General features: G+C 34.8%; 1 long non-coding RNA gene across 1 annotated transcript; it reads left to right on the top strand.

Annotated features, from left to right (window-relative positions):
* The first annotated feature begins 1744 nt into the window (after positions 1-1744).
* On the top strand, positions 1745-16650 carry LOC141379095 (uncharacterized). Its single transcript, XR_012395077.1, has 4 exons — positions 1745-1852; positions 14843-14940; positions 15037-15101; positions 15411-16650. It is a non-coding gene; the product is annotated as an uncharacterized lncRNA (long non-coding RNA).
* The last annotated feature ends 71 nt before the right edge of the window (positions 16651-16721 follow it).

Raw genomic sequence — 16721 nt, 5'->3', positions numbered from 1 at the left:
TCAAAATGAGATTCAAATTACGACTTTGACCTTCTAACTTGTACTATCTGTACTCTACTTGTAGAAAACAAACGAGGTGTGACTGAAACCAAAAGAGAAAGAAGAAATGGTGGGAAACCAAGAGCATGCATCAGATGAATGAAAGTGGAATGAACACTGGGTTCGACCAATGAGAATATGCATGATTTATGTATTTAGCCAATCAAAAGAGAGTACAGTTATGCTTGGAAGCCAGCCAGGAAAACTGCTGTCATGAGTTCACTATGCTGAAGGAATTTTGAAGATGAACAAATACAATAATACAGGGTGGCTTTATAATTACTGCTGGTGTAAATTGAAAATAAAAGTAAATTTTTTTTTTCTTCTGAAGAGTACCTAGTATTCCCACTCTAGTTTAGACCATGCAAGAAACTGTAATTGTAGCTGAAATTGTTTATTCTGTCTATCAACCATCCGTACACCACATATATTAACCTCAGATTCTGCTTCTGTGAGTGCAAAGAATAGGCAAGTACAAATAATTTCCACTGTTCCTCGAAACTATTTTACACATGTGAGCAGTAGAGCTGGGGATCGTTTTGTTTTGTTTTTTGTGCCTGTAATACTGCCAAGTAAGCTCAGAGTTCAGGCATAGCAGAGCTGTTGAGTTGAAAGGCTGGAAAGGCCATATTTAGCCTGGCTTAGACTGCGGGTTGCTTTAAAAAAAACTGTTTACAGTGTGGACAAAACAATGCAAAGTGTTTATAGGTAATTATCCAATCATATTTCCACCATTTCCCATTTTATGAAATTGTTAAGTCTGGATTGAACATCATAATAATGATTTGTTTAAAATTTTACTACATTAATTGTCAAAAAGCTGAGATAAAGCTGATGTTTTTAGGTTAGACAAGCTCTAATGTGCTATGTGACCAGAATATTACAACATGCAGTGCTCAGTGAATAAGTACACCCCTCTCAAAGCAATAATTTAAATTAATATTTTCTATAGGATATTTAAAAAAAAAATATATATATATATATATATATATATATATATATATATATATATATATATATATATATATATATATATAATTCATCAGTGCTGAAACCAAATCTGGACCTAATTTAATAAAATAATAATGTTCCAAACACTAGTATCCCAAAATTATATGCTAGGGAAAATTATTAACAATTATAAACAAAAAATCTAAAAATGTGTTGATATTTTGTGGTATGTGGTTTTGCAAATTTTCACATAAATTTAAATGCCAAATTTTTATTTTAATAAATAAACCTGTTTTATTCAACTGTACCAAAATATATTACCTATATGCATGGTGAAATGGATAAACAAGTTAAACATTTTTAAAATGAGGTGCACTCATTTATGCTGAGCACTTAGTGGAACATGATGGTGATTGTATTTTTATCCAATTATTTTATTGAGTATATTTGGATGTTGCATAAAAAACTGCTAAAATATAATGAAAACGTAAAAAAAAAAAATTCAAAGTATGATTTCAACTGAGGTGTATGTTTTATTATACTGTAAGAATACATGGGGATAAATCTGCCTTAGCAGATCATGGGCAGTAATTGATTAACTCAAGTATCCAGTGGACCAATTCCATTTCAAATGATGTTTTAGACATTCTGAAATGCCTAAACCAACGTCTGTCATTAAAAAGAATGGTTGAATGACCTCCATAACTGATTAACAAGTGATTAACGAGTGTTCACAAGCATCAACCATTTAAATGCTAGAAAATAGAGCTGTACGTGTCCTTTTAACTTGCCCCTCAGAAGATTAAACGCAATGAATGCAGGGTGACTTTTGGAGGCATGCAACTGTTCTTTGGTCAGCAAGGTAATGATACAGTTTGATGACAGACTTTGGCTAAGGCATTTTAGAATGACCAAAACAATATTTAATTTTTTTTACAATGTGGTCAGTTTGTGCATTACTGATGCACGTCGCAACGATGATCTCATAAAACAAAATCCCATTACTATTTTAAATGTGCATGCCGGAATTTATTCTGTAAATGTGTATATATTTTATGCATATTTATTACTTTCTTTTTTCAGAAAAAAAGTTTATCATACTTGACAAATTTATGCACATCTTGGCATTTCCATTTCATTTTTATGCGATACTCCAAAATGAGAATAGAAATAGATGGATGGAAATGTAGCTGTTAGTTATTGCTTGTGTTGTTTTTGCAGTGAGGTGTGAACTATTTACTATGCAGCAACCTTCTTTTTTATATTGGATTATTTAAAACAGTTTCCGGCGAGGCAGTGGCGCAGTAGGTAGTGCTATTGCCTCACAGCAAGAAGGTTGCTGGGTCGCTGGTTCAAACCTCAGCTCAGTTGACGTTTCTGTGTGGAGCTTGCATGTTCTCCCTGCCTTCACGTGGGTTTTCTTCCTCATTCCTGAACCGCCAACTTATTGCTGGATAAGTTGGCGGTTCATTCCGCTGTGGCAACCCCGGATTAATAAAGGGACTAAGCCGACAAGAAAATGAAATGAAATGAAATAAAAGTTTCCTAAAATCTAATGAACCTGTTGTCTCAAGTTACACAAGTAACTGTACTTTATTCTCAAATTTTATATTATAAATTCCAACTCTTGAATGAGGTTAAATTTACTACTTTCAATGTAAAAGATAGAATACTTGAACTCCTTGACTATTCTTATTAACCTGGACTTAACCTAAATGAGTTGCAGCAGATTTCTAATTCGCAGCATGTTTTGCATCAGACTGTTTGAAGAGATTAAATACTGAAATTGAGTGTTATTAGAAAAACATACAATATGCTTTTCACATTCACACATCAACCCATCTGAGGGAAACATTTAGATAAAAGTAAGCAGAATGAAACAGTACTTAAGAAAGCACCTGTTTAAGGTTCGCCAGCATTATGTTAACAAATTAAATCATGTAAATTACACTGTTAATAATAATTAAAACAGGAAAATACATACACATATAACCTTCCATGTGTTTGAACGAAAGTCATTTCTCAAATTATTAACTCTCAGTAATTACAGTTACACTCATTTATACAGTCATTAACTTATTAGAGTTTACAGTACCATATATAATGGTTACACACTCCAATTGACATAAAAGAAGGTTGCTGGTTCAAGTCTCAGCTGAGTCAGTTGGCATTTCTTTGTGAAGTTTTCCTGATTAATAAAGGGACTAAGCCAAAAGAAAATGAATGATTGAACCATAACCTTCGTATTCCTTTAAACTATTAGCTTAGTCAATGGGAGTGTTTACACAATGAAACTAAAACTGATGTGACAATTAGTCAATAAAAAGTTTTTATAGTGTTTGAGAAATCCCTAAATGAAACAGCTTGTAATTCCCTTTAATTACAAATTAAACGTTTTTTTATTTGGCTTCTTTTTTGACTAATTTCTCCATCGTTGGCTGCAGGCAACAGGTAATCTCATCTGCATCCATTAGTTTCCTCACATATTTAATTCCAGCCCACAGTTTACACTTACCAGTGATGAATTATTAACACAGCGGTTAGGTTTAGTCAGACTCTCAGGTTAGAAGATCCTCTCTTAGGTGTGACGTTACATAATGATGCACAACTTCAATCACTATGACAACGGGAAGCAGTTCTAACAATAAAGCTTCAAATATTCTTACTGGGTTTTTTGACATAAATCAATAAATCATAAGTTTCTTATGATTCTTATGAATGCTTCCATTAAAGTTGAGTTGAACTGTTACTAAAATACAATCAATACAATTTGTTAGTCAATGTTTGAAACTACATTTCCTTCAAGTTATAAAAATTTGCTCGTATGTGAAACTTTATTGGTTAAGCAGATCAACTTTCATGGTTTGTTTTATGAATATATTTCAGAACTTTTAACTGTCTGCTCTCCAGGGCGTAATCTCTGTGCTTCCTATTCTGGTCTTTTAACAGTAACCTGTCTACACTATATAAGTGACCGGGCTTTTTCTTATACTGCTCCAAAATTCTATAGCTCATTCCATATAATATCAGGCATGCAGAATCTTTTTGAAAATTTAAAGTACCCCTGAAGGCTCACTTTTTTAGACTTGCCAATTTGTGGTGTATGTGTATTTTTTAATTGGTTATATTTACCATGTATCTGACTTGTTTTATTATACACAAAAAAAAAATCAGCTGGGGTGCCTAAAAAATATGTAAAATAACAGCCTTTAAATTACAGAAATTTACCATAAAATAACAGACCGGTAAATTTCCGGTAAATGTATGTAATTTACTATCTTTTTTTTACGGTAAATGTCTGTAATTTAACAGCTGTTATTTTACAGTTTTTTTCCGGCACCACCACTATAAATTTATCCCCATGATGGTACAACTTTAATCTGACGTCATATTGACATCCTTTGCCTGCTGGGATAACCTCAGATTAACTATTTCAGAGGTTACTGTAGGTCACACTATACAAACTCTGCTTCTAATTTAATAATTTTGGGAGGATTTTTTAGGATTTTGCATATTCTCCTCATGTTTGCATGGGTTTTCTCCAGGTGCTCGGCTTTCCCCCATAGTCCAAACACATGCGCCATAGGTGAATTGAATAAACTAAACTGGCCGTGGTGTATGAGTGTGAATACAAGAGTGTATGGATGTTTCCCAGAGATTGTTGCAACTGGAAGGGCATCCGCTGCATAAAACATATGCTGGATAAGTTGGCGGTTCATACCGCTGTGATGACCCCTGATTAATATAGGAACTAAGCTGAAAAGAAAATTAATGAATGACTTATATAAGAAAAAGAAAGAGGAAAAATGCCATGTAATTCGCACCCTGGTTGAGAGTATTTATCATGGAGAAATGTCTTACATGCTTACATAATGTGTATCTCTAAACACTATAACAAATGCTGGGTTGTTGGACAAACTCATGGGGTAAAAAAATGTAATTTGATTTTAAAAATTAGCCCAAATGTTGGGTTTGTTAATATTTGACCCAACCTTTTGTCACAACAACCCAGCATTTTTAGAGTTTAAAATCACATCAGATACAAATGAATGTTTTTATAAAGGTTTATCTGACATGTTACATTCCATCCAGTCGATCAATGAAGAGTGAGTAGATTTTACAAGAACCACAGTTGACCATGTTTGAATTACAGAAGTTATTAATTGTTGTGAGTGTGCATTTCAGGGTTTGGTCAGTATATGGCGTTAAATTGATGAACGTCAGTTTAGTAGTATCATGTTTTACCAGTTGATCTACAGAAACAGGCTGAACACCGGCTGAACTTGATATGCTTCACCTTCAGTAATCCAAAACGAAGAATACTTATCCTGTAAGCTGCCTCCGTTCGACCACTGTTTTCAGAAACTTCTAGAAAAAACCTAAAGAAAATGACTTTTCATTATTTAACAAAGCTGTAAAAACCTAAAGACTCTTATGTTGACAGCTCTTTTTAACAAAAACTGTTATAGAAAACATATTTTGGGTGTGTATTGTATGTAATGTATTTCCTCACACTCATGCCATCCTGTTTTACTCCCTTTTTTCAGTAAACACATGTAAAGTGTGTTAAACACTTCTACAATGAAAGTGAAGTGTAGTTTTTATAGAATAAAAAGCAAAGAAACCAATTGTAAATACATTATTATTCAACTCATAATGTCTTTGTGACCTTGAGAAGCTTCTCTGATGGTCATCTTTGGTATTATCAAACCTGTGTGCACCACTTTAAAAAGGAAATTGATATTCAAATTTATTCACACAACAAAGTCATAATTTCTTCTCCATAATCACAGTAAAACTGCCTTATAAAATACACTATCGTGAGGAGTCAGACAAACAAACAGAGGAAAAAGACAGCTGATGAGCTATAATCAAACCGGAATATGAGATGAGTTTCCATTGCAGAAGTACAATGGAGACTTACCTTTGCCCCATGTGGCCTGATGCCAAGCTTGCATAACGTGACATCAAGGTGGAAATGCCAAGCCAGCACTGTTGTCACTTCTCAATACCCGGTATTACATACAGTACTGGTATTTAAAATTATTTTTACACAAAAACAATCACTTGCGCAGGACTTTAACTGCTGTTTCTGATGATTCATAACAGTGAAAGCATGATATTGTGATAAGAAATAAATTTTTTTTTAAATTATAAAAATGTATCAATCTTGGATAGGAAATTGCATGATATTCCAATGAATAATACTGGTAATAATAAAAACACATAATTTTAAAGGACAGCTTTTATGCTTTTTTATAACTGACCTTTTACTTATATAACAAACCATGGCATCCAAAAATGTTTTATTTCATGTAAACATTAAAAATGCTTTGACAGCAAAAATGTAACACTTGTCATGCCAATTCAGCAAGTTTGAATGGAATTGACTTTTAGTACCATAGTTTAACAAAAAATGTTACTGTAAAATTTCCACAGTTCTGAGGGCTCTTTGAGAATGTATTCTTCCTAATGTAACAGAGTTAATATTCATAGATAGACGAGGCAAGAACCTGATCAAATTAAACAATATTAAGTTTTAAACTTTTTAATTGAGTTTTTAATATTTTAAACTTAAAAAAAAAATGCAAACTTAAAATTTCAAAAGCCTGATTAATAATTGTGTGAGTGATCACCATATAGCCCACAGTGCATACCTTACATGTATGGAGTCTTCATCATTTTCATCCAAAAATGCAAATTAACTTTATGCAGAAAACTGGAACTGGAATCACATAAAAGATGTGCAAATAAATCAGGGTTTCCATCCAACGAGTCAAAGCAAACAAAATCAGCACTAACTGGTACCAAATGTCAACAGTAATAACAGAATTTGCTGTGGTAGGAGAAGCTGCATCAATCTTTTTTTATTGAATGAATGACTTAGAGAGAACCCTGAGCTCGGAAATAATTGTGTCCAGGGTTTCGCCCTAGTCAATAAGCATATAAGGGGGTCCGAGATTAGGTAGGTCTTGAGAGTAAACGGAGGAAAAGGTGGTGATAGGGTGGAAGGAGGGATTCTTCCAAAGTGAAGATAAGGTGGTAGGATGAATTTGGTCTGTTTGTTGCATCTGAATGGACTATTGCTTATTACAGATGAGAGGCCAGCGCAATTACTTATATCACGTGCTCCTCTCAAAATTAATTTGTAAAATTTAAATTCAATAAAAAAATAACCAAAAATTATCAAAATAATTAAATAAAAAGCAAGAGCAGTACCTCATGTATGACAGCTGTACACAAAACACACCAAACATAAAAGGTCTAAGTCTGGTCCTGGTTATCCCTATACACAAAAATGACCAAACTAGGGCCTGGTGCCCAAATTTGGCCCATTTTCATCTTTGATTTGGCCCACCATCCCATCTGAAAAGAAAGAGAGAATGATAGGGATGGTTTTGCGATTATCAATTCCCAATTTAATGTAACCCATTGTTTGTTCTATTGTTAAACGCTGACTGAAATTAAATGCTTCAATTAAATGGTGTAATTGAATCAGATTTTGTTTAAATGTACACACTGTCACCCGACAATCCTGATACTTTGGGGAGCAAACCAAGTCAAAGGCAGATTCTGCTTGACTAGTATATTCAGCATTGAAATCCACTGTGTTATAATGTGATTGTTTATGGGTTTTTTGCAATGAGTTATCATTTAACAAGTTATACTGCATTTGTTAATACCATTTAAAGAAAGGTTTTCTGTTAATTTTGAAATATTATGAAATAAATAATCAAATCACCCATGGCAACTTTTATGTAATATACTGTAGTTTGGTATATTTACCTTCGGCCCATGGATAATTGGGCATTTTGCCCTTAATACAAAAAAAGTTTATGCACCCCTGCTATACACTATCATTGCCGCTACTTTTTTCAGAGCTCCTTTGACTGCACTCAAGACTGCCATCAAAGAACAGTAAGCATTAAAAACAACAGACTCCTAGTATCAACAATGTAGCCACTATAATACAATTTATTGCTCACAAAGCCTGGGGAGCTGAAACTCGAGTATATTTCTGACACATAGTTTTTGACCAGTCACAACAGGCTAGGTGAAAAAACAATCTGACTTTTAAAAAAGGGGGTGTAGCGTAAATCATATGAATAAAATCTGGCTTAAGCGTAATAATAAAAAAAGTTTGAAACACTTTAATTCTAAGATTGTAGCTTTTTTAACAGACAAATAAAGATGCCTATCCAGCTATACACATTTCAAAGCTTAACATACAGAACATACAGTCTATTAATAGCATGTGTAGAGCTCTCTGGCTTACTGGCAGTACTTGGCTAATGGTGGAAACAAACTAAACAGTGTACCCATGGTGATTAACAAGATGTGAGGAATAACTCTAAGATCTCCTGAGATGTTTGTTGCACAATTTGTTTTTGAAATTTCAAATGGAACATGAATTGAAATGTGCAACAGGTTAAAACAGGTATGACACTGAGCAATGAAGCATCTGATGATCTGATGGTGAACAAACAATATGTGCATCCGTGTTTATTTATAAATCTTTTGCATGTGATCATTGAAGAGCTCACCTATTTATAAAGCAGGAAGGGATATAATCATGTGTGCCAACCTTACAGTACTGTGAATGGTGCGACTTGGCATGGTTTTGATTTTTCCTCTCATCTGTGAATGACGGATTAAAGTTTTTACTGTCATACTGTCAAGTGGCAGTAGGAAATGAGGGGAAAGGTGAACGGAAGGGAACAGTTCTTGTGGCTTTTAAATGTGACTTCCTGTTTTTAGAAGCACCTGACTGATGTCTCCACAGCAAAGCTAAGGTTTCTCATGATGGACAGACTGGAGTAATAGATAGACAGCAGATTAGTCAGCTGACCAGTTGCCTCGCTGCACAATGACTTTAAGAGCAGCATTTGTGCATGAACAGCCCTCAACAGACTGATTTAGTACCAAAGACTGTAGATAAACAAATACACTTTTTGGATTACCATGAATTACTACTAGGAACAGTCCAACACTCAGTTAAGGAAGATATAACATGACAATTAAATGAGAATTAAACAGAAAAGACATGTTATTGTTTTTTATTGTAGCCATGTAAGATTGTTCCAGTCCCTTAAACATACAATTTCAGCTTTTGCCGTCAAAAGACATTTTAGGCAATCTCAAGTACAAAAAAAAATATGTTTTAAATGTCATTTGTGCCAACTCAAATTAGAATTTTAAACATGATTTGAGTTTGAGTAAGTCTAATTGACCCTTCACTTAGCCCCGCCCTCCTTAGTTACTATTGTTACGCCTGTCAAGCTTTTGCGCCTGCCACATCTATTAAAATATGCATGCACCGGTGTCAGACATTAGCATGGATATAATCAGTAATTTCTGGCGAACAGGTGAGATATCTTAGAGAGCCAGACAAAAAAGGACTGCAGTATGCATTGCAGGTGTAAATTCACGACTTAATACACAACCGATTAAAAAATAGGTTAGCCTAGCTGCTTCAGATGCTGACCATTCAGCAGCTTAGTTCATGCACAGCAGGATAGGTGAAATTTACAAATAATAATAAAAATTAAACAATGATTTCTCTTTTTTGATAGCCTGATAGATTATTGTTGTGCAATGAAATATAGCATTACTGACAAACAAGAAACACGCATGGACTAAATTTCCAAAAGAAATTTCCAAGAAATTTCCAAAATTCATAGGTGAATTGTAGCTCTGATGTGGACATGAGGGTTATAAATGACTGAAAAACAGCTGCAGGTGAAGTATATTGATTGCAAGTGCTCAGTTTGTGATCATGTCTCTGTTTTGTTTTATTGATATGTAATCAAATATATTCATAGGTTGAAACAGAAGGAAATATGACTGGATTGTGCTTGCTCTTACAGCTATTGCGAGGGCTTAAACGAAGCAGAGCTCATAATATAGAGCGGGGGAAAAAAAAGAAAAAGACAGCTGGAAAATATAAACTGCTTTGTATTTTTGTTGGAAACCCAATTTAGATCTTTTTAGGGTAAGAGGTGTGTGAGTTATTGCTGTCTATCACTGACTGTGTCAGATATATCAAAAACAAAACTAACTCGTTTAGTACCCCTCACACTCCACACTGGCATTTCTCTCATTGGGTTTTAGGTTTAGGAAAGAGAACAAAATTCCACCACTCCGTCCAAACTTTTAGGATACCGGGTATCAGATTTGCACAATCCATATTCACAATGCTTTGATATTTGATGATGCTGAATGTAATTATGTGGTGAAGCCAAAAACTTGTGCTTATTTTGTCTTGAGAAATGACTAACAGGCTCATTGTGAATATGTAGCCCCATATACATTTCTGGAGAGCACAAATTATGTAAACAGAAGTACGTTTGGGTACATTTTATCTTTAATGATACAGGGCAGAATGTTGTTTTGTTTCACGCTACCAGCTGACCGCTTACCTACATGTGGATGGCTTTTTCAGGGTTACCAGTTTGCCCAGTAGCAAGTAAATAACAGGATGAGAACGTGGTAAAATTTGAAAACATGGTAAAAATCAGAAGGGTGCGAGTGCTTTTCTTTTTCTGGATTGCATTTGAAAACACGATTAGATTTAGGGAAGGTCAGTGCTTTTGAAAACACTGTTGGTTTGGTTTAGGAAAGGGGGTATGTAGGTGAATTGGTCGGTCAGTCAGTTAGTTAGTTAGTCAGTTAGTTTACAGTGGCCTCTGGTGGATTTATGCGAGGAGAACAGGTGTGAATGGCACTCACGAGAGAAACTTGAGATCTAAAAAAGCGGTCTCTGGTAAATTCGCGAAAACAAAAACTGCAAAAAAACATAGCTCCTGGGACATATTTCACGCTCTCCAGAAATGTATACATGGGTACATATCCATAATGAGCGAGGGCTGCCTGGGTGGCAAATGACATCAAATCACATTCCATCACTTATGGTATCATTCCTGTGCATTCCTCGGGTTTTTGCTTTGGGTTCTGTCTGTCTGTTTTAGTTAGTGCTTGTAACCACTTCCTCTCGTTAAATAGCCATAATGGAGATTGGTGTTGTAAAAAAAATTGCAAATCTTTGTGCATACACTATATACACAGTAGCTGGGCGAAATGGTGGCGCAGTGGGTAGCGCTGTCGTCTTACAGCAAGAAGGTCGCCGGTTCGACATCAGCTAGGTCAGTTGGCATTTCTGTGTGGAGTTTGCATGTTCTTCCCATGTTCGTGTGGGTTTCCTCCACAAGTCCAAAGACATGCAGTATAGATGAATTGGGAATTGTGCTTCCCAGTGATGGGTTGCAGCTGGAAGGGCATCTGCTGCATAAAACATGTGCTGAGTAATTTGGCAGTTCATTCCACTGTGGCAACCTGAGATTAATAAAGGGAATTAACAGAAAATTGAATGAATGAATGAATGAATGAATGAATGAATGAATGAATGAATGAATGAATGAATGAATACTGAACAAAAAAAAGAGTTTTCCATTAAAAGTCAGACACTAAAAATAGATCTAAAATAAGAGACAGTCCTAGGAAAAACAGGATGTCTGGTCACCATAGGGAGGAGAATAATTATATAAATTACTCAATGTGATTGAGGTTAACCTTAATCAGATCACTGCCACTGTGGTGTTGTTAGTATTATATAGCTTTTTATGATGTGCTCTGCTAGTTTTCAGCATAATGCAAAAGTTTATGTAGGCTGCAGCTTTAGACTTTCTTAATTAATTTATGCATTATCACTGTAGATGATTTTGACAGGTCTCACTGTTTCAGTGCATTTGTTCCCACCAGTCTAATAATATAAACCTCTTCCCAGTAAGTTGTATGATTTGAGGTAGCACTTATTCCCACCCTAGAACTGATCAACTCGTTGTAGAAAGGAGTTCTCGGTATGAGTGTGTTTGTACAGTACAGTACTTGTCAGTTGTTTGTGTGCTAGCCATCAAGTTTCAAGGAAATGCGGAACTAGTTTCCATGCTCAGCTTGGCTTATTGCCTCCATGAATAGCATTTCCATGATGGGAAGTGAATGGAGCAACAGTGTTATAGTGAAAAGGATGGAGAGGGAATGCATGTGTACAAAACATTTCAACTGATTAGTTAAGACATTCCCCTAAATCCCCTTCACTTTTGACATGTAGTCATAAAGTTAAACTTCCTGTCCAGTTTGGTTATGACTTATCATTATATATTGCCTGCCACTCTGTGCTGCGTTTCTAAGAACTGATAATGACACAAGAAAGGTCCCTCTGCGTCGATGCCAATGCTGTTTACCCACATACCGCCACCACAGAACATTATCCACGCACGTACTTTTAGGAGAGAGGTAATTCTAGCTGGACAAAAAATAAAAATAGAGGGGTGTAGTCAGATGTTCTGATATTTCATACAATGTACTGTATGCATATATGAGCTATACAGTTGAAGTCAGAATTATTAGCCCCCTAAATTATTAGCCCCTTGTATATTTTTTTCTGAAATTTCTCTTTATCTGAAAGATTTTTTCAACACATTTCTAAATATAATAGTTGTAATAACTCATTTCTAATAACTGATTTATTTTATCTTTGCCGTGAAAGACACTTCTATACAGTTTAAAGGGCCATCAAAAAGCCTTAGCTGAGTTAATTAGCTTAACTAGGCAGGTTAGGGTAATTAGGCAAGTTATTGTATAACAATGGTTATAGACTTTCTCCAAAAACCTTAATAGACTTTCTCCAAAAAATAATAATAATAATAATAATGTTATCAGACATACTGTGAAAATTTCCTTGCTCTGTTTAACATCATTTGTGAAATATTTAAAAAAATAAATAAATTCAAAGGGTGGCTAATAATTCTGACTTCAACTGTATATCTAGATAAATTTACAGTACATTGAACATTTCGATTGCTGATAAATAGGGTTAGCTCATAAACCAGCCATCAGTCTCAGCTGGTATTGTTCATATTTAGGGTTTGAACAACAACAACAAAAAGAAAATTAATCATCTAATGTTTGGACTAAAGTCACGAATGACCCTTCAGATCATGTGGTTTACAAGGAGAGGTGTGCTTTTTTAAGGAGATTACTTCCTAAGCCGGTGGATTTATGCTTATTACATGAGGAATGTTGTTCTGGCAACCACCCACAACACATTGGTAACAATATGGTAGCGCATTCACATATATTCTGTAAGACTTTAAATTAAGGACTTATTCATTAATGTTGGCTAGTGCATTGACTAATATGGATTATCATTGAGAAATATTTTTTTCAAAGCATTTATTAACCTTTGACAGTGTTAGTTTGTAAGTAATTATTTACTATTCGCTTAAAAATGTAAGCCTGTATTAGCACATTTAAATGTTTTTGTTATACAGTTAAAGTCAGAACTATTAGCTCCCCTAAATTATTACTCTTTGATCATATATAGTTTAGCTATACTAAAATATTAACTTTAAAACCTAATGATTTTTTGTTGTTCAAAAAATACAGTATATTGAATGTATACAGTATATGTTTTGATATACTTTTAAGTGTTTTAACAGTAAACCAAAGGGAGATATTTTTTTTATGCCAAAAATCATTAAAACCTTAGGTAAACATAGTCTTTGATCAATATGTTTAGTCAATTTCTACTGTAAATATATAAAAACAGTTTAATATCTTAGATTAAGCATCAATTAAATGACTTTAAAGCAGACTTTTTTCAATATTTTGATATTTTTGCACCCTAAGTTCCAGATTTTCAAATAGTTTGACCAAATATTGTCCTACTCTAACCAAATTTAACAAACCATCTAAATTCAATAAATTGACTTTTATTACTGGTTTTGTGGTCAATCTAAGGTCACATTCATTTATTCATTCATTCATTCATTTTCTTTTCGGCTTAGTCCCTTTAATAATCTGGGGTCACCACAGCGGAATGAAGCGCCAACTTATCCAGCATATATGTTTTACTCAGCGGATGCCCTTCCAGCTGCAACCCATCACCGGGAAACACCCACACACACACACTATGGATAATTTAGCCTTCCCAATTCACCTATACCACATGTCTTTAGACTTGTAGGGGAAACCGGAGAACACAAGGAAATCTATGTGAACACAAGAAAAAAATACAAACTTCACACAAATGCCAACTGACTCAGCCGAAGCTTGAACCAGCAACCTTCTTGCTGTGAGGTGGTCGTGCTACCCACTGCACCACCATGACACACACCTAAGGTATCACATAAATTAATGTTTATAACTTAAACCTAAATTGTAGATCAACTGTTGTGTTGCTACTAACTGACATGTCTCAAGTAGTCTGTCTTTAACAATATAACCTCAGGCTTAATACCAGGTGACTGACTGTTGGTTGTAACATGTCTTGTTGAATTGTATGCTTTAGGCAGCATTAAAGTATTAATGTGTTATTTTATTGTAATCACCTGTAATCCTGTGCCAAAATCATCTCAAGGCATACAATTTGATCAGGTTTACCAGAAGTTAAATGTGATGATCCTTTCTGTACAAGATTATGCTAATCTATGAAAATAATTATTATCCTTTAAAATAATCACGAAATGGCCTTGACTTCCGAGATGTCTAAATGAAGTTAAGACCTAACTGTCGTCAAATTTTTAAGAAAATTTCAATGAGGAAAAAACTGAGCTGGTCTGGTTTGGGGATTCTACCGCTTCGGAAATATCAGGTTTTGGTAATCTATCAACGTATCAAAAACCTGTTGTTATAAATCTAGGGTTTCAGCTTGATAGTAATCTAAGATTTAACAAACAGGTGTTGTTAAATCCAGTTTTTTTCCATTTACGACTTTATGACAAAAGTAAAGTCGTTACTCTCTTTTAATGAGTTCAAGAGTTCCCACTTAGATAATGCTTGACTATTTTGACAGGTTAGGCATGCTGTCCCAGGAGAGAACAATGAGCTCAGAGATAGATACCCGCAAGGCTCCTGCATGGTCAATAAGCATTAGGAGAGATACGAAATCAGGTAGTTCTCGACAACTTCCCAAAAATAGCCCGCCAACTGCGCCAGTTTGTATGTAATAGGTGCTTGTGACTTTAACTTTTGTTACATGTTTTTTAGGGAGGAAACCGGAGTACTTTGGGAAAACCCACGCGAACACGGGGAGAACATGCAAACTCCACACAGTGATTGTTGACTGGCTCAGCTAGTGTTTGAACCAATGACCCCCTTGCTGTGAGGCAACAGTGCTAGCCACTGTGTCGCCTGAACTTAGAATTGAGGAGGAGGGAGAAGAGATGAATGTGGGGGGGGGGGGGGGGGGGGGGGTCCAAAATGAAGCTAAGAAGTGAAGTTTAGGCTAGATATTTATATTAAATTTGGAATGATCTGATTGGCTTGTTAGTAATTAGTGATAGGGATCAGTCGCATTCAATCATGCTCCTCTCGAAATGGTTTGTGAAACTTTGAGAATGTGATTTATGCTTTTATTTTAGGAAGATTTGACTACTGCAACTTGTTGTGTGTGGGCATCATTCAAAATGCCTGAACAGACTGCAATCAGTTCAAAATGCGGCTATGAGACCTCTGATAGGAGGATGAGCATGAACACAAGTCCCCAGTTCTTTCATCTCTAGGCTGGCTGCCTGTTAGGTCACAATTTTTGTTTATAAATCCTTAAATGGTCTGGAACCATCTTATTTATCAAATCTCTTACTTGTATAGAATCCTGGTAGGTCACTAATGTCATCTGAGCAATTAATTTTTTGGTAACACTTTAGTTTGATGGTCCATTTGAGTATTAGTAGATTTACTGCTTAACAGTCTACTGGTAATCTAATGAGAATAAGGTAACATGTAGATGCAATGTAACCTAAATTCAACAATCGGACCATCAAAATAAAGTGTGACCAATTCTTTTTGTACCAAGGTAAGTGGGGATCGTGCTTTTGCTGTTATCGCCTCAAAATACTGGAACAAGCTTTCACCCCACATTAGACATACTCCAACTTTGTTTCTAAAAACCTTCTGAAACTGCATCTTTGTTCTTTAGCATTTAAGGCTTTTTAATGTTGATGAGTTGTCTTGTGTTTTACTTGTTATGTACGTGCTAGACTTGTTATTTTAATTATTATTGATTGTGTTCAGAACTTATAAAATATAAATAAATATAAACAAACTAACTAACTATAAAAACCTTGATTTCCATTTGCATCACTAAAGTAAGAGTCAATGACTGCTAGTATAGTAAAAAAAAAACAGCGGAAGCGATTTGTTATCATCAGCACTGCATCACATTGTTCTGAAAGAGCTTTCTAAATGCTTTATATGTTTATTGACTTCTCATCTGCAGAGCTTTCAAGGACTTGCTTCCTGCCAGATGTCTAGAAAATATTGGCCTGAAGTCAAAGGTCAAGCATGTATGACCTGTATGTCTAAATATTACCACTGGAGTAGCTTTACAGTCATGACATAATTCATCTGTTTGCTTTTTTGGAAGTAGATGCACTCAACATCAAAGGGAACACAGACAAAAGTGATATCATGGTAAAACCTAACTATTTTATGTTTTGGCAAATTAATTGCTGATTTAAATGAACTTCTATAGTACTTTGCACATGGAAATGTTCAATTATTCTAAAGAATACACTGTTAAACATTCCTGTGTGGAAGCATATCAGACCATAATGATTTCCTGTATAATGTATTACTTGAATAAAATATATTATGAGTTGCCATGAGATTGTGTTGGAAAAAGAAGCGAGTTTAGTTTGCAAATTCAGCAAAAATTGTTTAAATACATGTAT

The sequence above is a fragment of the Danio rerio genome, chromosome 19 (genome assembly GCF_049306965.1).
Source record: "Danio rerio strain Tuebingen ecotype United States chromosome 19, GRCz12tu, whole genome shotgun sequence".
In the NCBI taxonomy this organism is placed as follows: domain Eukaryota; kingdom Metazoa; phylum Chordata; class Actinopteri; order Cypriniformes; family Danionidae; genus Danio; species Danio rerio.
Note: the sequence above shows the minus strand (reverse complement) of the source record. Positions and strands in the feature narration are given on the sequence as shown.